The sequence below is a fragment of the Mustela nivalis genome, assembly GCF_964662115.1.
Source record: "Mustela nivalis genome assembly, contig: HAP1_SCAFFOLD_1933, whole genome shotgun sequence".
NCBI lineage: Eukaryota > Metazoa > Chordata > Mammalia > Carnivora > Mustelidae > Mustela > Mustela nivalis.
The window spans coordinates 1-25,725 of record NW_028134731.1 but is presented as its reverse complement, the minus strand read 5'-3'; the positions used below and the strand labels follow the sequence as shown (position 1 = coordinate 25,725).

Genomic DNA, 25,725 nt, shown 5'->3' with positions numbered 1-25,725 from the left:
GGGCCGCTGTCCCGGGGGGCGTGCAGGCCTCGCTCCGGCGGCCGGGGGCCGGCGTTCCCGCGAGATCGGGGTCGAATCCTGGACGTGAGGCTGAGGGCGCTGTCGCCGGCGGGCCGTGGGTGGGCCTCGTCCAATCAGGGGACGGTCTTACGAGGGCAGAATCGGGTTCCCTCCGGGGAGGGACCTCGGGCTGCACCAGCGGCTCTTCCTGGGGTCCCGCCTGGAGATGTCCGACCCCCTGCGGCGAAAGTGCGCCGCAGCCCTACCGTGTCTACACAGCGCCGCGTGTGCGTCCGCGTGTGCGCGGTGTCTCTGCACGCGCGTCGGCTCACAGGTGTGCGCGCGTGGCACGGGACGCGGTACCTGTTCTGCCCATGGGGCTGTGGCACTGGGCCCGTGTGCGTGTGGACACACGCGGCCCGTGGGTTCTGCTTGCGTGGGGCGGCCTCGCGCGTGGCCTGTGGTCACTGCCCGCGGGGAGCCAGCCGCCGGCCTTCGCAGTCCCTCCTCGGGGTGTCGCAGCCCCGGGAGGGCGGCGGGGCGTCCGCGCTGGCCGGGTGAGGGCCTGACGGCGGGGACCCGCTCCGGGTCGCGCGGGTGGGAGGTGGAGTCCCGCGGCAGTGCCCACGCCCCCAAGCGTGCGCCTTCCCTGCGGTGGGGACAGGACGAGGCAGGGTCCGAAAGCCGGGGCGGTGGCTTCCACTTGCGGGAGCTCGAGACCGCCGCGCCCTGACCAAGGCGTTAGGAGTCAGGGCAGTGGTTAGCTCAGGTCACCCGTGCTTCACCTGTGGAAGAGGATCCGTCCAGCACTTGTCGTGTGTCCTGTCCGTAAAAAGCTTTCTGGGGACAGGTCCCCCGGTTGCTGTGCACCGGGGGCCTGGCGGGTAAAGGAAGAAGCAGGAGAGTGAGGGGCCCAGACGGTCACCTGGGGACAGGGAAGGAGGGCTCCGAAGAGGGACAGACGCCCCCATGGGTCACGCAGCCAGCCAGCCTGGTCTTTGTGAGCTGAGGACAGCCGGAGACAGGGTCCCCAGCCCGAGGAGCCGGAAGCCCGGAGCCGCCCCACTCCTCCCAGACAGGAGAGCCTGTCCACCAGCTCTGGCTGCTGGCAGTTTCCATCCCAGAGGGCACAGAGGCAGCCAAAGCTGGGGCCTCAGGACACCCGCCCCCTCCCCGTCTCCCCCTCCCTCCTCCTGCAGCCCTTCCCCCATCCCCCACCCCCCACCTGTCCTCTCCCCTCTGCGGAGAGACCCCAAGGGACTTCTCAGACCCTGGCTCAGGCAGCCAGCCGAGAGTGGCTACAGACAGCTGCTTCCCATCCGTCCCCTCGCCTGCCTGTCCCCACCATCTGAGGGATGTCAAGACGGGCCCTGGAGGAGGGTGACCTTGGCCCCGGGCCCTCAGCATGTGCCTTCCCTACTTGGAATACGCTTCCTGAGACACCTCCCTCTGTCATCAGTGTTGTTCCCTGCTCACTTCCTCCAGACCCTTCCTGGACTGCACAGACCAGGTGGGGCCCCCGAGTCTGCTCTACGCACGCCATGGACCCACAGAATTCCAGTCCTGGCTCACCCTTCCCTGCCGGGTTCGTCCCTGAACCTCGGCCGGCTTCCTCCTGAGAGCCGCTGATGCCAGCAGGCCCTGCCTCAGGAGGTTTGAGAGGGTCACGTCAGTTCGCATAGAAAGTGCTAGAATGGTGCCTGCTACATAGAACTTACTTGCCACCGGCAACGCTGCTGGTAGTGTTAGGGTGGTTTGTGGGGTGACCTGTGGTCCGGTTTGCCCAGGACTGTCCTGGTCTTGGCTCTGGAAACCCAGGGAATCCCTCCGTTCTGGACACACAGGGATGGTTGGTCACCCTATTTAGGATTTATCTGCCATCCCCATGCAGCCGGAAGGAGATCTCCTGGCACCTGCTGACGTTCCAGGAAGGGCAAGGGACAGTAAGCCGGTAAGATGTCATTTATTATGCAGGAAGGGTGTCCGGGAGACGGGAGATGGCTCAAGTAAGCCAAGGAGAGGGAGCGGGGCAGCTTTAGATGCAGGCCGTGAAACGAAAGGGACCACTGCTGTCACCGCAAGCTATCCTGCCCCTCGGGGACACCGGGCCATGTCTGGGGACATCTGTGTTTGTCACAGCTAGGGGTGAGGCCGGCATTGAGGGGGTGGGGCCAGGGATGCTGATCAGCCCCCAGAGCGCCCAGAAGACGCCCACAGAGAACGACCCCGCCCAGCGTCCGCAGCGCCGAGGGGCAGGGACCGTGCTCCAACATTATTCTGACGAGCTCCCCCAGAATCCTGCGAGGGCAGGGACTCCGTCGCAGCCACTTGTCACCCTCAGAGGTGACGCGGAGCGAGGCAGGGCTGAGACAAGTCTTGGGGATGAAATTACAAGCGTGTATCCCCATCCACCGGGCACTCCGAGCTGGGGGCGGGGGCTGTCCCCTGCACACTCTGGCCTCTCTCACCCACCTTGTGCAGCTGGCTCTTTCCAGAGTCACCTCTGGTCCCTGCCCTGGGTCGAGTGGACTCTGAGAACAAGGACTTGAGGGCAGGCGGATGGTTCGAGAGGTGCAGAGAGCAGCATGGGAGGAGGAGAGGAGGCAGGAGGAGACGGGTGTGCTGACCCCGGTGGCCTCAGTAGGACCTCCCCCATCCCAGAGACTCTGGGCACATGCAAACACATACCTTGGCAGAGCCCACCCAGGGTGTCCAAGGAGTGGGGTTACTTGTGCACGAGCTCCTGCTATCGGGGGAGGCGTGGCGGGGCGTGTGAACTCCCCGGCACTGGAGCCCACCGCAGTCCTCGACGTGCAGACGCTGGCTGTTTGAGTCTCCAAACGGGCGGGTCCAAGCAGAGTCGAGTCCTGTCCCATGCTCTCCCGTGGCTCTAAATCCTTGTGGAGCCTTCAGAGGGCGCCTGGCACTTTCGTCTTCGGCTCCGGAGTGAACCACCTGCAGACAAGCCACCCCCCGCTCGGGGACCAGCAGCAACTCTTCACTGTGCTGAGATGCTTGAGATACCAACATCATAAAGACCAGAGGAGGCTGAGGCCTGCCTAAATCTTTGTAAAAGTGCTTAATTTTAGTAGTTAAGGTTTACCAAAAAAGTAGGGTCGCCTGGGTGGCTCAGTGGATTAGGCCTCTGCCTCTGGCTCAGGTCATGGTCTCAGGGTCCTGGGATCGAGCCCCGAATTGGGCTCTCTGCTCCGCGGGGCGCCTGCTTCCTCCTCTCTCTGTGCCTGCCTCTCTGCCTGCTTGTGATCTCTGTCAAATAAATAAATCTTTAAAAAAAAAAGATTTACCAAAAAGGTTGCAAAGACGGTACAGAATGTTCCCATGCACCCCACCCCGGACCCAGTCCCTGCCACCATTTTTCACGTGTTCCGTTCGTGTGGCCTCTTGGCTACAGCGAAGGAGCCAACCTCAACACATTATCACGAACCGACGTCCAGGTTTCATTTGCATTTCTTTCATTCTTCCCTAACGCTGTTGTTTCTGTCCCGGTGTTCTCTGGACTGTGATGGGTTTGGTACCTTGAAGATTTTGAGGAGGACTCCTCAGGCAGTTTGTCTGTTAATTTGTTTTTCTGATGTTTTTCTTATGATTGCTATGGGGTTACGGGGCTTGGGGGAGGAAGACCCAGAGATGAACGCCGTTGTCACCAGACGACGGGGAGGACACGTCGCGCCGGCAGGATGTGGGACCGAGCTGGTAACTCGTCACCTGACGATACTACTGTCCTTTAAATCATGGTGCACCTTTTCCTCCCCCAAGTAACCAAAAGTAAAGAGACTGACAACATCTCATGTTGGTGAGGACGGGGGTCCCTCGAACTCGCGTGGGCTCAGGCTGGTAGCGGGGACTGTGTGCGTGGGTCTCACAGACTCAGTGGTCCGGGAAGGGCAGCGAAGCGGCACCAGAGAAATTTAATCAAGTTTCCTTCCTTCCTACCTTCTTTTTTTTTTTTTTTTTTAATTTTTTTTTTAATTTACGTGACAGAGATCACAAGCAGGCAGAGAGAGAGGAGGAGGCTCCCCGCCAAGCAGAGAGCCCGACGCGGGGCTCGATCCCAGGACCCCGGGAGCAGCCCAGAGCAGCGGCCCCCCTACGGAGCCCCCCGGGCGCCCCCTTTCCTACCTTCTTTCCTCCCTTCCTCCCTTGTCTTTCCGGAGAGCAGTTTCTTCTTTATTCGGGACCTTTCTGTTTCTTTTCTGCTTCACTAAGCTTTTCCCTCTAATTCCTATGTAGCTGGCGAGCGAGGTCCTTTCCAGGGTTCGGGGTCGTGACTCAGCGACCCGGCCTGAGCGCGCCCGTCCACGGCTCTTCCTTCCGAACTGCAGTTGTACGACGTGCAAAGCCCCGAGAATGAACAGATGCTGTTGGGGCGGGATACGGTTGTCGCTGAGGGCTGAGGCCTCGTCTAAGAAGGGCCTGGATGTGTTTTAGGTTTGCTCTGGAGGGGGGTTCCTTGGAGATGGAGGTGAAGAGCTGCTGGCGGAGAACCGACTGGGCCGGTCCCTTGAGATGAGTGCACGTGTGTCCTTTTTGCATGTGGCGCTCTCTCTCGGTAGAAGAAGAAAGGGGGGGCGCCTGGGCGGCTCAGTGGGTTAAACCGCTGCCTTCCACTCGGGTCATGATCTCAGGGTCCTCGGATCGAGCCCCGCATCGGGCTCTCTGCTCAGCAGGGAGCCTGCTTCCCTCTCTCTCTCTGCCTGCCTCTCCGTCTACTTGTGATTTCTCTCTGCCAAATAAATAAATAAATAAAATATTTTAAAAAAGAAGAAGAAGAGGGCGCCTGGGTGGCTCAGTGGTTAAGCCGCTGCCTTCGGCTCAGGTCATGATCTCAGGGTCCTGGGATCGAGTCCCGCATCGGGCTCTCTGCTCAGCGGGGAGCCTGCTTCCTCCTCTCTCTCTCTGCCTGCCTCTCTGCCTACTTGTGATTTCTCTCTGTCAAATAAATAAATAAAATCTTTAAAAAAAAAAAAAGGAAGAAGAAGAAAAGAAAGGGGGAAAATATAATTTTTAAAAAGAAGAAAGAATAGAATAGAATAAATTAAGAAAAGAGAATTTATTTATTTATTTATTTGAGAGAGAGACGGTGAGAGTGAGCATGAGTGAGGAGAAGGTCAGAGAGAGAAGCAGACTCCCCGTGGAGCTGGGAACCCGATGCGGGACTCGATCCCGGGACTCCAGGATCATGACCTGAGCCAAAGGCAGTCGTCCAACCAACTGAGCCACTCAGGCGTCCCAAGAAAAGAGAATAAATTTAAAAAATAGAATGAAACCAGGTCTGGGCTGGTGGGAATATAAAATGGGGCCGCTGCTGTGGGTAACTGCTTTAGAAGACCTCAAAAAATTAAACATACAGGTGCTGCGTGACCCAGCAATTTCATTCCTAGGTCTACACTCAAAAACTGGAGAACTGATATTTGCACACCTGTGTCCACAGCATTACTAAAGATACCCAAAGGGTAGAAACAACTCAAGTATCCATTGGTGGTTGAAGAGACAAGCAAAATGTGGTCCACCCATAGGATAGGACATTGCTCAGCCTCAGAAAGGAAAGAAATCCTGAAACCTGCTGCAGCGTGGATAGACTTTGAAGACCTTGGGCTTGGAAATAAGCCAGAAGGACCTGTCCCACAGGACCCCACTCCCAGGAGGGCCCCAGAGGAGTCCCCTCCACACAGAGACAGACAGGAGAGGGTGGGAGCCAGGGCTGGGGCAGGGGTGGGGAGTCCGTGCTTCATGGGGACAGAGTCTGTGTGGGGAGATGGAAAGTTCTGGAGACGGGGGGTGGGGGTGGTCACACAGCAGTGTGAGTGTGCTCCATGCCCTGAGGGGTGCACTTGGAAATGGCTAACACAGCCCCCAAACTTACAGCGGTGAGCCTTTCATAATGTATATAATTTTTCAAATCACAGGCACCCCTGAAATTAACATTATGTTGTATTAACTGTGCTGCAAGAAAAAAATAACAATCGCAATCGTTTACAATTTTTGCGTGCGCTTTAACCACCATTTTTTCTTAAAATGGTAGCAACTATATAATCATAACGACCGGCTTTGCAGACAAGGGTAGGCTCCCGCCCCAGAAACATGGAACCCTCGGAGAGTCCTCCTCCTGCATTCTTGCTGTGTCCGTTTGCTTTGTCCTGGGGTCAGTGAGATCATTCTTGGCAAGACTGGAGAGACAGTTGCACCTGTGTTGCAGGGGAGGATTGCAAATCCGTATGCCAAGTTGAAGGTCCTTCCAAACTGTGGAAAGACATCCTCGTGGAGAAAGATGTGCGTGACACGTTGTATTAAAAGGAGCAAGGTGCGATTAGCAAGCTCCCATTTGTACTGGAATACAATGTCCGTACATAAGCGTGCTTGCATACAAGTGGGATCTTTCTGGCTCACAAGAAACACGTTGCAGTGGTTGTAGCTGGGAGGGACGAGCAGTAGATTGTTGGATCTCTCCTACAGTGGGAGATCCCCTCCTGCATACACATCCACACTCCCTGCCCCGTGCGTTTGCAGGGTCTCCTGGTAGAGCTGTCGAAACGCATCCCGGCTCCCTTCCCAAGAGGCTTAACAATATGTATCATTTACCCACTGCTGTGTAACCAGCCACTTCCAGAACTCTGTGGCTTCAAAGATCATGGAGTTCACACCTTGCTCTGTAGTCAGCGATTGGGACTGAACTCAGCCGGACAGTTCTTCTGCTGGTCCTGCCTGCGGTTTTTCACATACGAGTATCATTCAGTGGGTCGGCCGGAGGCTGGTTGGGGGCGGGGGCTCGCCTCTACTCTCTGGTCTTGTCCTCCAGTAGACCAGCCTCATGGTGTTCTAATGTCAGTAAGAGCATAAGAACGGAAGCTTCCAGGGCTGCCTGGCTGGCTCAGTTGATTGGGCATCCGGCTCTTGGTTTTGGCTCAGGTTATGATCTCAGGGTCGTGAGATCGAGCCCTGCATCGGGCTCTGTGCTCAGTGAGGAGTCTACTTCAGACTCTCTCTCTGCCTCTTCCCTGCCCCCCGAGTAAAATAGTAAATAAATCTCATAAAAGAAAACAAGAATGGAAGTTTCCAGACCTCTTGAAGGTCTTTTGGGAGGCTTTAAGGACCCACACTTTCTCTTAGGAAGGGTGGGCAAGGGGCGCCTGCGTGGCTCGGTCGTTTAAGAATCTGCCTTCGGCTCAGGTTATGATCCTGGGGTCCTGGGGTCGAACCCCGCCTTGGGCTCCCTGCTTGGCAAGAAGCCTACTTCTGCCTCTGCCTCTGCCCCACACCCCATTCATGGTCTGTCTCTCTCAAATAAATAAGTAAAATATTTAAAAAAAAAAAAAGAAAAAAGGAAGGCTGGTTCAGGACGGGGTCTTAATGCAGCCTTACCGCTTATTTTTGTAAATAAAGTTTTACTGAAACCCAACCACATGCATCCATTAACATGTCATCCACGACTGCTTTCCCCCCACCACGCTGCACAGTTGGGCTGGGATCGCAGAGCCAACACATTTACTCCCTGGTCCTTTACAGAAAGCATCCCAGCCCCTGATACGAGACGACAGAACACAGGCCTCTTGGAATCAGCTGCCTTGCCGTGCCTACCATGCTTGCAGGGGGCTGGGGCAAGGCACATGACACGAACCTCCCCGACATTCTCCTGCTGGATTTGGCCCCTCCCTGGGGTTTTCTGACCCCCCCATTAAGCTTACAGGAGCTCAAAGTGCAACACGCAGTGGATTGCCTCTCTGTCCTTCACCCCACACAGAATCCAGACCCTCCCGCCCCCCAGCCCCATGTCTCCACAACACGAGTATTTTCTCCCAGTGGAAATGGAGCTCGTGACCATTTCAACTACACTCATGGCTTATATGCCACCCCTGCAGGGCCCACAAATAGGAATTTTTTGTCATGGGGAAGTCCAACAAGCACAGAAGAACATCTGATCCCCAGATGCTCTGGGAAATCTCAGTAGATTCACCAGATCTCCCCCCAGCAGGAAGTGGTGGTGCCTCCAGCTCTTGGGGCCCACTTTAAAGTCTCGGGAGTGACCGCAGTGACAGCAGAGAGCTGAGAAACCACCGGCTCCTTCTGCGCCAGGCTGCAGGCCACCGTCTCCTCTGAAGCCCAGGCTTTCCTGAGTTCCCTGCAATGATACTTTTGAGCAACTCAACCAATCATTTCCAATTATTGAGCGCCAAATGTATGCCTGGGCTAAGCCAAGCACTTGGTCCACACAATCTCACTTGGTCCTGCATGGACGCCAGGAGGGATGTTCTTTCTGTACCGTTTCCTGTGGCTGCTGTGCTCAAGTACGACAGATGAAAACAACACAAATTTACTCTCGTCCGTGCATCGTCGCTCCGGAGCAGCCTGACTCCTACACTGGGCTTCGTTCACTCCGTTCCGGAGCCTCTAGGGGAGGATTCATTTCCTCGCCTTTTGCAGCTTCGAGAAGCTGCCTGCCTTCCTAGGTCGTGGTCCTTCTTCCGTCCTCAGCGCCAGCAGCATCTCAAGCTGCCGCCTCCCTGACCATCCTCCACTGCTAAGGAGCCTCGGGTCCCTCCAGACAATTGAGGATAAACTCCTCATATTAAGGTCAGCTCGTTCAAACTTCAGTTCCATCTACAACCTTAATTCCCTTTTGCCACGTGACCCAACATAGCCGTTAAGTTTCCAGTGATTAGGAGGTGGACATCTCTGAGGGGCTTCTACCTACCTACCATACTCTACCAACATCCCATTTTGCAGGTGAAAAAAAGCACCCCGGCGTAGATGCGCTCAGCGATGATCTGAGTCGCAGGCAGCCAGTGCGTGGTTAAGCTGAGTTGATCTAACTCCCGACCCCAGCCTGTTAGCCAGTGCTGTCCGAGGGGAGCCGCAGGGAGAGGGAGAAGCAGGCTCCCCGCTGAGCAGGGAGCCCGATGAGGGGCTCAATCCCAGAAGCCCGGGATCATGACCTGCGCTGGAGGCAGACATTTAACTGATTGAGCCACGCAGGCGCCCCTGAATATAGGCTTTAGAAAAGCAAGAAGCCAGTCTCTCACTAAGAGAAATAGGTAGATCTGTTGGAGGGCACTCCACGCTGCCCCACCACCACCACAATAAAGTCCCTGGAGTGTGAGGTTACATCCCTTTCCTCTCCTTTGACCAGGCTGCTGGATCTTACGCCCCCACCCCCGCAGCCCTGCCCTTCCTCACACACACCTGCAGGATCAGGACTGCCAGGCAGCTCAGAGCTCTCCCTGGTCCTGAAACTGCCCCCCATACCCGCCCCCACTCCCACTCCCACCACCCCTTGTCTTTCACCGCCAGGGGTCTGGGTCTCTGGTGTCCTAACTCTGGCTATGCTTTGCAGTCTACACCCCAGGACTCCTTTTTCCCCCGCGCCAGGTCCTCATGGGCCTCAAGTTGGTGGGGAGTTCTAGGGCAGCCCAAGAGCTTAGAGCTTTCCTGGAATCTCTAAATTTCACATTTGGAGAGACCCAATGGGCGTGCGGTAAGCAGATCTTTGATTGAAGAAAGCCCTCCCTTTAGGGACATCTCTCTTAGGAATTATGCGAAGTCACTCCTGGACAACCTCAAGTGTCCAATTTGGTCTTCAAATCATACCAGTTGTTCTAAGCATGCTGATCAAACACACAGGACGAATAAAGCAAAAAAGAAACTCTTCTGGTTTTGTTTTGTTTTGTTTTGACCACGTGGCAGCCTCCAGAAGCCTCTGGTCTGGCTCTTGGAGTCTGTTGTTGTTGTTGTTAATTGTGGAAAAATACGTGTAACATCAAATTTACCATTTTTAAGTGTATGTTTTCGTGGCATTAAGTACACTCACAATGTTGTGTAACCATCACCACCCTCTATCCCCAAAACTTTCCATCTTCCCAAGTTGAGATTCTGTCCCCACTGAACACTTAGCTCCCCTTCCCCTCCCCCCCCCAGCCCCCCAGCCCGCCAGCCCCCACCATCTACTTCCTGTCTCCAGGATGTTCCAGATTCTTTGCCCTTTTTATGTTCCAGGATCCCACCCAGGGGACTGCATGGTGTTTAGCGGTCATTTCTCCTCGAGCTCCTCTTGGCTGGGACAGTTTCTCAGATTTCTCATTCTTCATGACCTTGACAGTTTTGAAAAGTGCTGATCAGATGTGTTATAGAATGTTTCTCAACTGGGGCTTGTCTGGTGTTCTTCTTATGGCTAGACTGGAGTTATGGGTTTTAGGGAAGAAGATCCCAGAGGTGAGGGGTCATCCCATATCAAGGGTCCATGCTACCAATAGGACATCACTACTGATCTTCTTCACTTGGTTGCAGTGTTCATGTCAGGTGTCTCCACTATAAACCACTCCCTACTACACTCTTTCCATCCTGTCTCCATCCAAGCAATGGTTATGTATAGCTCACATTTTTTAAAAAAGATTTTTATTTATTCAACAGAGAGAGACACAGCAAGAGAGGGAACACAAGCAGGGGGAGTGGGAGAGGGAGAAGCAGGCTTCCCACCGAGCAGAGAGCCTGACACGGAGCTCGATCCCAGAACCTCGGGACCATGACCTGAGCTGAAGGCAGACGCTTAACGACTGAGCCCCCCAGACGTCCCTATATAGCTCACATTTATAAGTTGGAAGTTATGCTCCCCCTCCTTGAGGGTTGAGTATTTATGGGAATGGTTTTTTAATTTTTCTGCCTGGGAGGTCTACCTAATTACAACAATATGGAATCATAGATATTTATTTTATATTTGGGGTTTAATCTAATATTGCTTTATTTCACTGCAAAAAACTGTTTCAGCTTTGGGCACTGGGAGCCCTTTCAGCTGGCTTCTGAGTCCTGCTGATTTAACTCCATCTTTGCAGTGGGTTATTTTTAAACTTTTTAAAAAAGATTTTATTTATTTATTTGATAGAGATCTCAAGTAGGGGGAGAGGCAGGCAGAGAGAGAGAGATAGAGAGAGGAGAAAGCAGGCTCCCTGCTGAGCAGAGCGCCCAATTTGGGGCTTGATCCCAGGACTCTGGGACTGTGACCTGAGCCGAAGGCAGACACCTAAGGACTGAGCCACCTAGGCACCCGGAATAAACAAAATCTTTTTAAAAAAATAAAAAGAGTGTGGGAAAACATTGTTCTCTAAAATCATAGACTTTCAGAATCTTTGCTTGTTTCAGTCTCATTTGTGGGAATGCCTATTGCTCTGGTCTGCAGGGTCTGAACCCTCTAGGTCACCCTGACCCAGAGAAGTAGTCTGGATTTCCCATCCAGGTGTGGGCCCTCTAGGCTGCCTAGACACATTTCACATGACAGTTTCCAAGGAAACAAGACCCTGCATCTGCGTCTTAGCCCAAGCTCAACGCCGACCCCTTGGCGCATTAGCTCTGTCTAGCCTTGAGCCCATCCAACTCCGCTTCATGTAAATACTGGATAAACTCTGCTCTTCCCTCAAATCCTTCCACGTTCCCTTTTCCCCCTTGTTCGGTGAGACGCTCCATACATCCTCTATTACGCGGTCTCCTGCCGCGGCACGTTAACAAACCTAACTTTCTGGGACCACCGTGGTGTCCCTGGATGTCATTACCAGGCGGGCTGCAGGCAGTGAAGGGGATGGTGGTGGGGCGAGGGTTATTTCTGAAGCAGCGCGGGAAGCTGGGATTAGCCGCTGCTAATGCGGGATGAGCCGTCCAGGGGCCCCGCGGTGGCAGCACGAGCGTGACGAGGTCAGCGTTCACACGTCCGGCGGACGCTGTGATAATCAGACAGAAAAGAGACGCATTTCAACTGTCCTGCTCGTGGGAGGGAAGCCGGGAAGGATCTTGAGAGGCCGTGGGGCTGCTGTACGCGCGGGAGCCACAGGGCCGGGGCCCGCCTCCCCGCTTCAGCCCCCACGCGGGGCCCAAAGTCCGCGGGAAGCTCTTCCCCCCCGTCACGCCCCCTCCTCCCCGGGCACCGACTGCGGCGAGGGTCTCAGGTCCCACAACTACACCTACTGGGCTCCCGGTTAGACTTGAACTCCGGTAACGAGCGAGTAAATGTTGGGACGTCTGTCCCAAACAGTTAATGGGACATGCCGAGAACTGGACAGAATTCACCCTTCACCGGAAACTCCAACTTAACCCGCAGTCCCGTATCTTAAGTGGGACCCGCCCCCCTCAAACCCAAACCCCCGCCAGACACAGAGCAGCCTCTCGGGGAAATGGCCCCCGCGCCTTCCAGCAGCCTGAGCGGCCATCTTTATCGTCATGTGATGCTGTCATGTGACCGTCCTCCACCGGGATTGGCTCCGTAGCCAAAGCCCGCCCTCTGCGGTTGCGGAGCAGCCTATGAGGTGGGTGGGAGTTCTGGCCAATAGGGCCTTCGGACGGTGACTCAATGGCCCAATCAGAGCTTCCGTCCGTGGGATTATTTCGGCCTGGGGACACCTGGATGGGAATGTGAGTTCAAATCCTGCCTCCGGCCCATGGCCGCTGTCTGTGTTAGGAAGGAGGATCATCAGCCTCTGATTTTTTAAAAAAGATTTCTTTCTGTCTTTATCTACTCACTTACTTATTTGAGAGGGGGGAGGGGGGCAGGAGCGGCAGGCAGAGGGGGAGGGGGAAGCAGGCTCCCCGCTGAGCAGGGAGCCCCACGCGGGGCGCGATCGCAGGACCCTGAGACCATGACCCCAGCCGAAGGCAGAGGCTTCCCGGGCTGAGCCCCCGGGCGCCCCGCCTCTGATACGTGTGTGGACCCCGGGTGGGCATGGACGGGCCGCGGGTGGGCATGGACGGACCCGGGTGGGCATGGACGGGCCGCGGGTGGGCATGGACGCGCCGCGGGTGGGCATGGACGGACCGCGGGTGGGCATGGACGGACCCCGGTGGGCATGGACGGGCCGCGGGTGGGCATGGACGGACCCCGGTGGGCATGGACGGACCCCGGTGGGCATGGACGGGCCGCGGGTGGGCATGGACGGACCCCGGGTGGGCATGGACGGGCCGCGGGTGGGCATGGACGGACCCCGGTGGGCATGGACGGACCCCGGTGGGCATGGACGGGCCGCGGGTGCGATGCCGCGGACAAAGCTTGACTAAACTCCGTCAGGCGCCAGCATCCTGATCTCGGACGTCGGCGTGAGTGTCCTCGCTGCCTCCCTCCTCCCGTGGGGTCAGACCAACGGGGACTGCCGTGACCCCACTTCACAGCCTGGGAAAGCAAGGGCTGGGATCGCGCTGTTGTGCTGAGCGCCTGGTGGAGTGCTGGCGGCGGCCAGGCCCCTCCAAGGGTCCCCTGCCTCCTCCCTGGAAACCCGACCTCGGCCTGTGCTGCCTCCTCGCCTCTCCATCCTCCCAGCAAACCTGGTGTCTGCGGTTTCCAGGACCACAGGTGATGCAAGATGATGGCTTCATTGCTGGGACCTCCTCCCCAGCTCCCTGAGGACTGAAGCAGCCTGACTGGTGCCTCTGGGGGGAGTGGAGGTACCAAACTGTTCACCTAGGAGCGGGGCCTAGCCCCAGGGACTCCACCAGGCACAGGCAGAAGGGAAAGGTGTTTTCTCACTCCAAACCAGAGGATGCATGTGCTGTCAGGAACCAGGATGCTGGGTCACTCAGGCAGGCCACTCCCGGCTCTAGTATCCAGGTTCTGGGCACTGACGGTAGCAATCACATAGGTGCTCTGTGAACGAACATTGTGGACAAAACCAAGTGTTGGTGGGACTAGATAATGCTGGGGTCCTGGAAGTCCCAGCCACTGTTGGGCACCATCTGGTGAAACTAAACATAAGCTTAACCCGTGGCCCAGAGACTCCACTCCTGGATGTGTGGCCAGGAGAAGCGAAAGCACAAACCCACTAAAAACACACACAAGCATGTGCATAACTCAGATAAATCACACATCATCCGAATGAAAACCTTTTGTGCTTAGTAGAACACCATCAAGAAGACGAAAAGACAACTCACAGAACGGGGAAAGAATAGTATCTTCATAGCAGGTACCTGGCATGGGACTCGTGTCTAGTATGTGTAAAGAACTCTCGCAACTCAACGACTTAAAAATAGCCCAACAGGGAAATAAGCCAAGGGTCTAACAGACGGTTCTCCAAAGAAGGGAGATGAGCTCCTGAGAAGGTGCTCTTTGTCATTAGCCATCGGGGAAGGCAGATTCACAGCACAACAAGCTGTTGTTGTACACCTGCTGAGGTGTCTAGAAGCAACAAGAGAGAAGATATCAAGTGTTGGAGAGGATGTGCAGAAACTGGGACGCAAGTAGGCAGGAGACAGGCAGCGGGCGGGGGGCGGGGCGATCAGGCTCCCCGCTGAGCAGAGAACCCGACTGGACTCAGGGCTCGATCCCAGGATGCTGAGACCATGACCTGAGCCAAAGGCAGAAGCTTAACCCACTGAGCCACCCAGGCGCCCTAGGGCAGTTGCTTTTTAAAACAGTCCGGCAGTTCCTCGAAGATTAGGCATGAAGTCATCATATGACCCGGCAGTTTTGCTCCCATTAAATGCCTAAGAGAAATGAAAACGTGTCCACACAGAAACGTGTACATGGAGCAGCATTTTCCATAATTGCCCCAACGTGGAAACAATAAAAATATCCAGGAACAGATGGTGAGGTAGTCACACACGGGAACGTCGCTCAGCCGCGGACAGGAGTGAGACGTCCACCTGTGCTGCCCCGGGGAAGAACCCCGAGCCCACGACACCCGGGGAGGGAACCAGACACAGAAGGCCACACGGGGTGTGAGTCCACGCGGGTGACACGTCCAGAGTCTGCCTCTCCCTCTGCCCCTCCCTGCACTTATTCTCTTTTTCTGACAAATAAATAAAATCTTTAAAAACAAACAAAAAACCCACTGAGCTGTACATTTAAAGGGGTGCATTTCATGGTATGTAAATCATATCTTCTGAGATAATAACAAATATACAGGGAGGCGTCTGTCCACAGGTCCTGTGTAGAGCCCCTAAAACTCTGGAATTTCCTAAGTGATAAAAGCGTTAGGAACATCTTCTGTTCTACCATTGGGTCTCTGTCCTCAGTTCCTGACCCTGAGCTCCTAGATCCCTTGGCATTTCCTGGGTGACAGAAGTGTCTTTCGTTCTAATGAGATGACCTCTTGGGCTGCTGGATGGGAGCAGGTCACCAGAGAGACCATGATTAGAAGCTTGGAGCTGTTGGGGGGTGCCCGGCCCGCTCAGTTGCTGGAGCGTGGGACTCTTGATCTTGGGATTGTATGCTTGAGCCTCACGTTGGGTGTAGAGATTGCTTTAACAATAAAAACTTTAAAAAAACAAACAAACAAAGCTTGGAACTCTCAGCCCGACTCACATCCTCCCCAGGGGATGGAGAAAGGCTGGAGATTGAGTTAATGATCTGTCTTGGCTGCGCGTCGCAAAGTGTCGAAACTTGCATAAAGGCAGCAGGTTTGGGAAACACGGAGGTGCTGGGAGGGCCGCGCCCCCGGGGAGGAGACGGAGCTCCGCGCCCCTCCCACCTGGCCTGGCCGCAGGCACCTCTCCTACCTGGATGTTCGTCCGTATCCTTTATCATATCCTTTTATAATAAGCCAATAAACAGCAAGTAAAACCGCGTTCCGGAGTTCTAGCAGCTGCTCCAGCAAACTAATCGCACCCAAGAAGGGGACTGTGAGAACCTCTGATGAGTCGGGGCTCTCATCAGCCGAGAGCCCCGACTGGCGACTGGTGTCCGAAGGGAGAGGCAGCTACGTGGCAGGGAGCCCTGAACTTGCAGGGTCCACTGTAGACAATGCCAGAGCGGAGTTAGGTTGTAGGGCTCTCGGCTGATGTCATGTCTGGGCTCAGACTGTCCTCAGTGTGATGTGTGAGTGCAAAGGAGACGCCCACGGGAGAAGGGCAGTTGTCCTGGGCACATTCCCGTCGCTGTTATTATTTTAAAAGGTGGGAGCCACACGGGGAGAAGTGGTTCCTTGTTTGAGTCTTCCCTATTCCCAACCCCTCCCTGTGTTAGGGGAGGCTGAAATTCTTCTAACTGTAGGAAGTCAGTTCCTGCCCCATGCTCTGCTCTGGCCAGTAGGGTGGGAGCAGGTGCTCCCCAGCGGGCCGGGGAGGAGCACGACACCCGCCGTCGCCTGGCCCCAGGAGGGTTTGAACAATCCCACTTGGAGCCAGCAACGTGCCGAAGTCAGCCCGCACTGGCTCATAAGGGCTAAACACGTAGGCATTTGGTGGCCTGGGTTTTAGACACAGCTGGTGTTGGAAAGTCAGTCACAGAAAAGTACACTTAAATAAGTCCTCTTGAGAACACACGTGGTCAACACCCAGAACTCCCTGCTCGCATTGGTCTCACCGGCCTCTCGGCGTCACTGATGGCACTCTGGGCTTGCTTCAGATTGTATAGATAGAAATAGGTTCTATTTTCAGGTTATTTACGTCAATTGTGTCAGTACTGTCCCCTACAGATTTGTATCTTGAAGCCTAAGCCCCGGTGTGTTGAGATTCGGAGGTAGGGCTTTGGGGCGTGATTAGGTCATGAAGGTAGAGTCCTCCCGTGTGGGGTTGGTGTGCTCGTAACAGCTGACCCCAGACGGCTCTCTCACCCCTTCCGCCACCTGTGGACACAGAGAAGAGACAGCTGCCTGTGAACCGGGAAGCAGGTCCTCACCGGACACCAAATCTGCCAGCACCTTGAACTTGGACTTCCCAGCCTCCAGAACTGTGAGATGTAGATGCCTACTGTCTGCGGCCTCCCTGGCTATGGTATTTTTGCCACAGCAGCCCAAAGGGGCCAAGACACTGTGTAACGGTCCACCGCTGAACACCTCTTTCCAACTCTGCCTTCATCTGTCATAATGGTCATTGAGATCAGCCCCCGTGGGAGTATTTACACCCCAGAAACTGGCAAAGGTGACCAACACCTCCACCCCCCTCCCCTCCCCTGAGATGTAATTGAACATTTAGCAGCACACCCTGAGGGGAAGACACGCGGGACAACCCGAAGCTTGGAACCAGGACCGGCTAAGGTGAGGTTCGCTCTGTGGATGCCCCGCAGACCTGAAGATGGGGAGAGATGATCATCGTCAAAGTGGTTACACAGCGGCATCGCCACACTTGCTGACTGATGCAGGCGTCCGCGTTATTGGACGGAAGAGCTGCAGAGCAGCGAAGCCGAGGGCAGAAGAGTCTGTTGATGGGGACACGGTTACCAAAGAGCCCAACAGTGCCCGGGAGCAGGGAGACAGAGAAGACACCTGGGTCCAAATCCGTGGGGTTCTGGCTAATTGGCCACACCTCTCTAAGCCTTTGCTACCAAAAGCAAATGAAAGGACCCTCACCCACTGTCCTGAGGATCCAAGTAGAAGAACACACGTGGGGTGTAGCACAGGCCCTCTGGGAACGCTCCTGCAAGGAGACGCCTGGTGGCCTTGCGCAGCTCAGCTTCTGTTACTGTTACGGCCCACCTCCAATCACACCAGCTTTCTCTCGGCTCCTCCCCCGTGCGAAGTTTGTCCTGACCCTTCTCTTCGTCCTGACCTCTGCCTGGTCGTGTCCCCAGAACTTCCCTTGGCTGTGAATCTGTCCTCCATCTCTGCTCGTTGCCCAAGTCCGTGCACAGTAGACGCTCAGTGTGGTGGTGGTGAACCGGGGACGAGCCGGCGGCAGGAGGGAGCGAGGGGCCGGTGGCGCGCGGACCGACGGGCTGTTTGTGGATGAGAGAACTGATTCAGGGCTGGAGCTGGAATCGATCTGGCCGGGATGCCACGCGGGTGCTCCAAGACCATCTCAGAGAAGAACATCTCGGAGAAGAGCCACGCCATCTCTGAGCCTGGCTCCTGCTGCTCTCTGCTGGCCGGCCGGGACACAGCAGGCAGCCCGCCCGCCGGAACCCCTGCCAGAATCGGCCGTTGGCAAAACCATCATTCTTCAGTACCCTCGGGGGTCACAAGTCCGACTAGGGCAAACCCAGGCACGGGCAAGGCTGGTTCCTTCTGGGGGCCCCGGAGAGACCCATCCCCTGCCTTTTCCAGCTTCCAGAGGTGCCGCATCCTGGGCCCACAGCCCCCGCTCCTTCCTCACAGTCAGCAGCGCGGGGTCGTCGCGTCTCTTGGACTGCCATCTCTGCCCCCTCTGCGTGGTCCTCGTGAGGACACTGTCCTCCCTCCCCACTGGTGGCCCAGGACCATCCCCATCTCCGAGTCCTTATTAATAAAATCCCTTTTGCCATGTGAGGTGACATATCCATGGGTCCCAGAAATTAGGACTTGGACATATTTATGGCAGGTTTAAAAAAATATTTTATTTATTTATTTATTTATTTAGAGAGAGAGAGAGAGAGAGAGCCAGCGAGCAAGGGGGGAGGGGCAGAGAGAGAAAGAGAGAATGAGAATCCCACGTAGGCTTGTGCTGAGCGCGGAGCCTGATGCAGGCATCAATCTCACTACCCCGGGATCATGACCGAAGCTGAAATCAAGAATCAGACGCTTCACCAACTAACCCCCCTGGGCACCCCTAGTTTGGTCAGTTGTTTGTGGTTGTGTAAGTATATCACACTCACAATAATAAACCACACTTCCATCACCCCAAAGTTCTCTGCCCTTTACAGTGGACCCTCCCCGCATCCCCGCCCTCAGGCTGTCCCTGACGAGCTTTTCTGTCGATATTGTTCGTGTTCTTTGAATTCCATAGCATGGAAGCCCACGGTATGCAATGGTTTGAGTCTGGCTTCTCTTATGTGGTATAACGTCCCCGAATCGCATCCAAGTTGTGGGCACCCGCAGTTCCTCTCTCACCGTCGTTGGATGGACATGCCGCCATGTTGGTTTTTTAGCCCGTCTGTCTACGGACGGGTACTTAAACCGTGTCCACTTTGGGGCTATTATGAATGAAGGTGCCATGATCATTGGCACACTGCTCAGTGTTGGGAAACACGTTTTCATTTCTCTTGGGTAAATACCCAAGAGTGAGATTGCTGGCACTCAAGGTAAATGCATCTTTGACTTTGAAACAAACTGCTAAACCATTTCCCAAAGTGGTTGCACCATTTTGGGCTTATTCCAGCCACGCCTGCAAGTTCCAGCCACCGTGCATCTTTGCCAACAAATGGTGTCCTCAGGTCTTTATGTGTACTCTTTCTAATAGACCGCGATATCCCATTGGGGAATTTTTCCTTAATGACTAATTATGACAAATATCTTTTCTGCGCTTGTTGCATATTCATAATCTTCCTTGGTAAAGTATCTGTTGTTCAAATCTATTTACCTGTTTTAGAAATTGGTTGGCTTCTGTTCCTACTGTTTCTTAGTATTTTTTTATTTGTCACATACATGTATTGCAAGTACTTTCCCCAGGTGGTGCTTGCCTTATCTTTTTTTTTTTTTAATATTTTCTTGAAAATATATTTTTAAAAAATTTGGGTGAAGTCTATCTTCTTGCTTTCAAAAAATATGGTTCATGGATTTTGTATCCTATCAAAAAAAAATCTGAGCCTAACAAAAGTCATAAAAACTTTCTCCTATGTTTTCCTCCAGAAGTTTTAAACTTTTAGCCTTTATATTTAGGTCTGTGATCCATTCTGGGTCCTTGTTGTGGATGTGCATTAAGAGTAAGGACGGGGTGGCTGGCTGAGTCAGTTGGCAGAGCATGCGTCTCGGGGTCGTGAGTTTGAGCCCCATGGTGGGTGGAGAGATTACTAAAAAAATAAAATAAACTTAAAAAAATCTTGCAGATAGCCCTTCAATCTTGTTCTTTTAAAATTTGTTTTGGGGGCATCTGGGTGGCTCAGTGGGTTAAAGCCTCTACCTTCGGCTCCGGTCATGATCCCAGGGTCCTGGGATCGAGCCCCTCATTGGGCTCCCTGCTTCCCACTCTCTCTCTCTGCTTGCTTCTCCGCCTACTTGTGATCTCTGTCAAATAAATAAATAAAATCTTTAAAAAAATAAATAAAATTTGTTTTGGTTACATCCTTTTATGTTTATACAATCTACGCCTTTATATTTAAAGGACAACCTAGAGTTGCGGCCGTGCTGACAGTTTCTGCCTCTTGCCTAGTGTTTAGACATTTACATTTAGTAGAAATGGGGTCATGGCCAGGTTTAAAGCGCTCACCCTGCTGTCTGCTGCTTGTCTCTTTTGTGTTTTGTGATCCTTTCCCTCATGATCGCCTTATTTTAGATGGACTACTTTAAAGATGGTTCCATTTTTACCTGTAATTGTTTTATTAAATTTATGGATGCTCAGTTTATTTTAGGTGATATTTCTAGGGCTGCAACATACTGGTTCATACTTTCTGGAAGCCCCTCACCACAGTACATTTGTTATCTGCTTCCCATTATATACTGTTGTATTACTTTAAATATTCTCTAAAATAAATCTCACAATACATTGTTATTACGGTTTTTTATTTGAAGAGTCAATTATCAGGGTGCCTGGGTGGCTCAGTTGGTTAAGAGCCTGCCTTTGGCTCAGGTCATGGTCTCAGGGTCCTGGGATGGAGCCCCGCATTGGGCTCTCTGCTCAGTGGGGAGTCTGCTTCCTCCTCTCTCTGCCTACTGTTCCCCTTGCTCATGCTCTCTCTCTCTCAAATAAAAAAAATCTTTACAAAAATAAAAAAGGTCAGTTATGGGGACACCTGGGTGGCTCAGTCGGTAGGGCATCTGACTCTTGGTTCCAGCTCTGGTTGTGACCTCAGGCCAGTGAGGCTGAGTCCGGTCTGGGCTCTGCACTAAGCGTGGGGTCTGCTTCAGACTCCCTCTCCCTCCCCCTCTTGCTCATGAACATTCTCTCTCCCTCTTTCTAAAAGGGGGGGGATGAGTCAATTATCCTTTAAGGAGATTAAGATAAAAATTATATTTACCGGGGCGCCTGGGTGGCTCAGTGGGTTAAGCCACTGCCTTCGGCTCAGGTCATGATCCCAGGGTCCTGGGATCGAGCCCCGCATCGGGCTCTCTGCTCAGCAGGGAGCCTGCTTCCTCCTGCCTCTCTGCCTGCTTGTGATCTCTCTCTGTCAAATAAATAAATAAAATCTAAAAAAAAAAAAAAAAAAAAGAAGAAAAAAAAAATTATATTTACCACATTTTATTTTTTAAAGATTTTATTTGTTTTTATTTATTTGACAGACGGAGATCACAAGCAGGCAGAGGCAGGCAGAGAGAGAGGAAGAAGCAGGCTCCCGGCCGAGCAGAGAGCCCGATGCGGGACCCGATCCCAGGACCCTGGGATCATGACCTGAGCCGAAGGCAGAGGCTTTAACCCGCTGAGCCACCCAGGCGCCCCTATTTACCACATTTTAAACATTTCTTGTGCTCTGGCTGCTCCAGAAGTGCCACCAGGGCTCGGAGGCCGCCACCAACGACCGGGTAACCTGAAGCTCTGCCCTTCCCATGCCTTCCTACTTTGACCGCGACAATGCGCCTTCGAAGAACTTGGCCACGTATTTTCTTCCCCAGTCTCACGAGGAGAGGGACAGCCAAGGAGGTGGCTGGTCTTCCTTCAGGACATCAAGAGAGCACACCGAGCACAGGGAGGTCGGCTGGAGCCGTGGAGTGGGCGCTGCGTGTGGGGAAGGGCGTGGGTCCGTCACTGCTGGGACTGCACAGACCAGCCCCCTCTGCGGGACTTCATCGGGGCTCTGTACCTAAAGGCCCGGGCGACCCTGTAACCAACGCGCATAAGGTGGCAGCTCCTGGAACCAGCATGGCGGAGTCTCTCCCCGCCCAGCACGCCCTGGGAAACAGTGGTAGCCGGTCTAAGCCTCAGGCTGCCCTCCCACAGCCTCCGGCGTGGTTTCCCTGGTCACCGAGGCAGGCCCCGCACATTGGGGTCACCTCTGCTTCGTCTGTAAGTTGTACCAAAATGTCGACTTACCTTCCTTCATTTGTACCATGCCTTCAAAATAAAGTGATTTGGTACCTTCCCAAAAGCAATCACAAAAACATTTCATGGGCTCTTCATTCCCTTTTTTCTTTTTAAGAAAGATTGACAGAGAGAGATCACAAGTAGGCAGAGAGGCAGAGCAGAGAGAGAGGGGGGGAAGCAGGCTCCCTGCTGAGCAGAGAGCCCGATGCGGGGCTCGATCCCAGGACCCTGAGATCATGACCTGAGCCCAGGGCAGAGGCTTTAACCCACTGAGCCACCGGGCGGCCCTAGAAGTTGATTTTTATTCCCACCCTGGCCTGGGGAAGCTGGAGCACGTGCAGTGAGAGTCCGCCAAAGACTCGGTGGGGGGGGCCTGTGGAAAAGTAGGAGCTCTCTCTCAAGACCGTCCCTGCTCGCTGGTACGCTGCCCTGAGAATTCTGGCTGCCTTAACCTCCCTCATTACCCATCATTGTCTCCCCACTTCATGAAACCTTTGTCTTGTGTTGCCCCCGCCCCCCCGCCCGGATTTCACCTACAGGCAGAGCCCAGGAGCCGCTGTAAGCCTCCTCTCATTCCTTCCCTTTTCTCCGGGCTCACCGTCCCGCACCACGATCCGCTGCCTGAAGCCCGTGTTTCTTGTTTTGTCCCGATCTCCAGCTGCTTAGCGTGGGAAGACAAGGCCGTAGCAGTGACCTACGACATTCTGTCAGCTGATGGGAACGTCTTGCAGGGACGTACCCGACTGTAGGCATCCCGTCTCCAGTTCTCATCTGTAGTTGTGCGACTGATAACGAGTCACTTACTTCTTTTTATTTTTTTTAAAGACTTTATTTATTCATTTGACAGAGATCACAAGGAGGCAGAGAGGCAGGCAGAGAGAGAGGAGGAAGCAGGCTCCCGGCCGAGCAGAGAGCCCGATGCGGGCCCGATCCCAGGACCCTGGGATCATGACCCAGGCGCCCCTCACTTACTTCTTTTTTAAAAAAAGATGTAATTTTCTCGGGGACGCCTAGTGGCTGAGTAGGTGAAGCTCGGCCTTGGGCTCAGGTCATGATATCAGGGTCCTGGGATGGAGCCCTGTGTTGGGCTCGCTGCTCGGAGGGGAGCCAGCCTGCTTCTCCCTCTCTCTCTGCCTGCCTCTCTGCCTACTTGTGATCTGTCTAATAAATAAATAAAATCTTTAAAAACAATTTTTTTAAAGATTTTATATTTTTATTGACTTGAGAGAGACAGAGCAAGAGAACAAGCAGGGGGAAGGGGCAGAGGCAGAGGGAGAAGCAGACTCCCCGCGGGACTCCACCAGAGGACCCCGGGATCATGACCTGAGCCAAAGGCAGAGGCAGCACCGATGCAGCCCCCCAGGCGCCCCATCCGTTCTGCCCGCACCTGAACTTCGCATCAGCAGAACCGGGTCACGCACACCCCTTTGCATGCGGCGTATTTCGTCCCGCGCCGTGTCTGTGCGGCCCGCCCGGGCTGCTCCGTGGGATGGTCACCTGCCGCTTCCACCGCTGCGCACTGACCCCGCAGGACGACCACAAGCGGCGCGTCCCTTTTCTGTCCACGGACGTGTGGGTCGTTTCGGTCTCGGGCTCCTGCGAACGCAGCTGCCGCGAGCTCGTACCCAGGGGCTGGTGCGAGCGTTTCTGCGATCTCGTCGCGAGCGGTGGGGAGACTCCGGGTCACAGGGCGTCCACGCGTCACCTTTGAAACATGCAGCCGGGGTTCCTGCCTGGCTCAGTCCCAGGGGCGCGCCGCTCTTGGTCTCCAGGTCGTGAGTTCGAGCCCGGCACTGGACATGGAGCCCACTTTTTAGAGTCAGTAAATCCAGAGGACACACAGCGCAGCCGCGGGCTCGGTCTGCGGAGCTCGCCAAGCCCCGGGGCCCGGGCGCTTGCGTCCCGCATCCGGGCAGGGTTTGCTTTAAAGCCGGAGGGACGAACTCCAACGCCGCCCGCGCCCGGATCGCGGTCTCGCATTCCCACCTGGAGCGCCAGAGAACCCCGGTTGTCCCACGTCACCCGCGCACTGGAGACAGCGTTGTCACACCCGCATTGCCTGTGCACTGGTGACAACGTTGTCACACCCGTGTCCACTGTGTACTGGTGACAGCGTTGTCACACCCGCATTGCCTGTGCACTGGTGACAGCGTTGTCACACCCGTGTCCACTGCGCACTGGTGACAGCGTTGTCACACCCGCATCGCCTGCGCACTGGTGACAGCGTTGTCACACCCGCGTCCCCTGGGCACTGGTGACAGCGTTGTCACACTCACGTCGCCCGCGGACTGGTGACAGAGTGTCACACCCGAGTCCGCTGCGCACTGGGGACAGCGTTGTCACACCCGCGTCGCCCGCGCACTGGGGACAGCGTTGTCACACCCGCATCGCCCACGCACTGGTGACAGCGTTGTCACACCCGAGTCCGCTGTGCACTGGTGACAGCGTTGTCCCACCCGAGTCCGCTGCGCACTGGGGAAAGCGTTGTCACACCCACGTCGCCTGCACACTGGTGACAGCGTTATCACACCCGCATCCCCTGGGCACTGGTGACAGCGTTGTCACACCCGCGTCGCCCGCACACTGGGGACAGCGTTGTCACACCCGCGTCGCCCACGCACTAGTGACAGCGTTGTCACACCCGATTCCGCTGCGCACTGGGGACAGCGTTGTCACACCCGAGTCCGCTGCGCACTGGTGACAGCGTTGTCACACCCGCGTCACCCGCGCACTGGGGACAGCGTTGTCACACCGAGTCCGCTGCGCACTGGTGACAGCGTTGTCACACCCGAGTCCACTGCGCACTGGGGACAGCGTTGTCACACCCACGTCGCCTGCTCACTGGTGACAGCGTTATCACACCCCCGTCCCCTGGGCACTGGTGACAGCGTGTCACACCCGCGTCGCCCACACACTTGTGAGAGCGTTGTCACACCCGAGTCCGCTGCGCACTGGGGACAGCGTTGTCACACCCGCGTCGCCGCGCACTGGGGACAGCGTTATCACACCCGCGTCGCCGCGCACTGGGGACAGCGTTGTCCCACCCGAGTCCGCTGCGCACTGGTGACAGCGTTGTCACACCCGCATCGCCCGCGCACTGGGGACAGCGTTGTCCCACCCGAGTCCGCTGCGCACTGGGGACAGCGTTGTCACACCTGCGTCGCCCGCGCACTGGGGACAGCGTTGTCCCACCCGAGTCCGCTGCGCACTGGGGACAGCGTTGTCACACCCGCATCGCCCGCGCACTGGGGACAGCGTTGTCACACCCGCTGACGTCAGCCGCTCTCAGCGGCACGCGGGCGTCTTGCGTTTCCCTGCGGGCCGAGGAGCTCCCGGTTCCGCCTTCGGGCCGCCCGGACGTCGTCTGGGACGCGCGCGTCGCCTTCCGTCGTCCTTGCACGGGGCCGCTTCCGCCGCCTGCGCGGGGGCGGCTGGCCTCGGTCGGACGCGCACCCGCCGCGGCCTCCCCCTCTCCCCCCGGGCCGGGCGCGGCCTCGGTGCCCGCGGAATGAGCCGGCGCGCGGCAGTGCCCGCTCCCGGCCTCCGTCTCCCAGTGGGCGTGCTCGATCCTGTCCCGCCCACAGCCCCGGGCTCCGCGGGACGCGCCGCAGACGCAGCGCCCGCTCCCCGCAGCGCCGGCTCCGCGGCTCGGAAAAGGCGGAGCCGGTTTCCTTCCTTGCAACTGGCCCGAGAAGCTCCACGTGGAGCCCCGCCCACAGAGGCCCCGCCCACAGCTGTCACTTCGTGGCGGGGCGGGGCAGGGAGGAGGCCCTCCCGGGGGGCGTGGCCAGAACCGACTTGAGGAAGTGGGTGGGGTTCTAGAGGCCTTGACCAATGAGAGGGAAGAGCCCGGAGCCGGAGGGGGCGCGGCTGAGCGGGCGGCGAGGGCGTTGTCCGCGTTTCCATTGGGCGGCCGGCGTCGCCTGGGAGACGTGG

General features: G+C 55.7%; 1 long non-coding RNA gene across 1 annotated transcript; it reads right to left on the bottom strand.

Moving 5' to 3' along the window:
• Nucleotides 1-22,980: 22,980 nt before the first annotated feature.
• LOC309858146 lies at nucleotides 22,981-24,674 on the bottom strand. Its single transcript, XR_014308061.1, has 2 exons — nucleotides 23,495-24,674; nucleotides 22,981-23,385 (listed from the first exon to the last, which is right to left on the bottom strand). It is a non-coding gene; the product is annotated as an uncharacterized lncRNA (long non-coding RNA).
• Nucleotides 24,675-25,725: the final 1,051 nt, after the last annotated feature.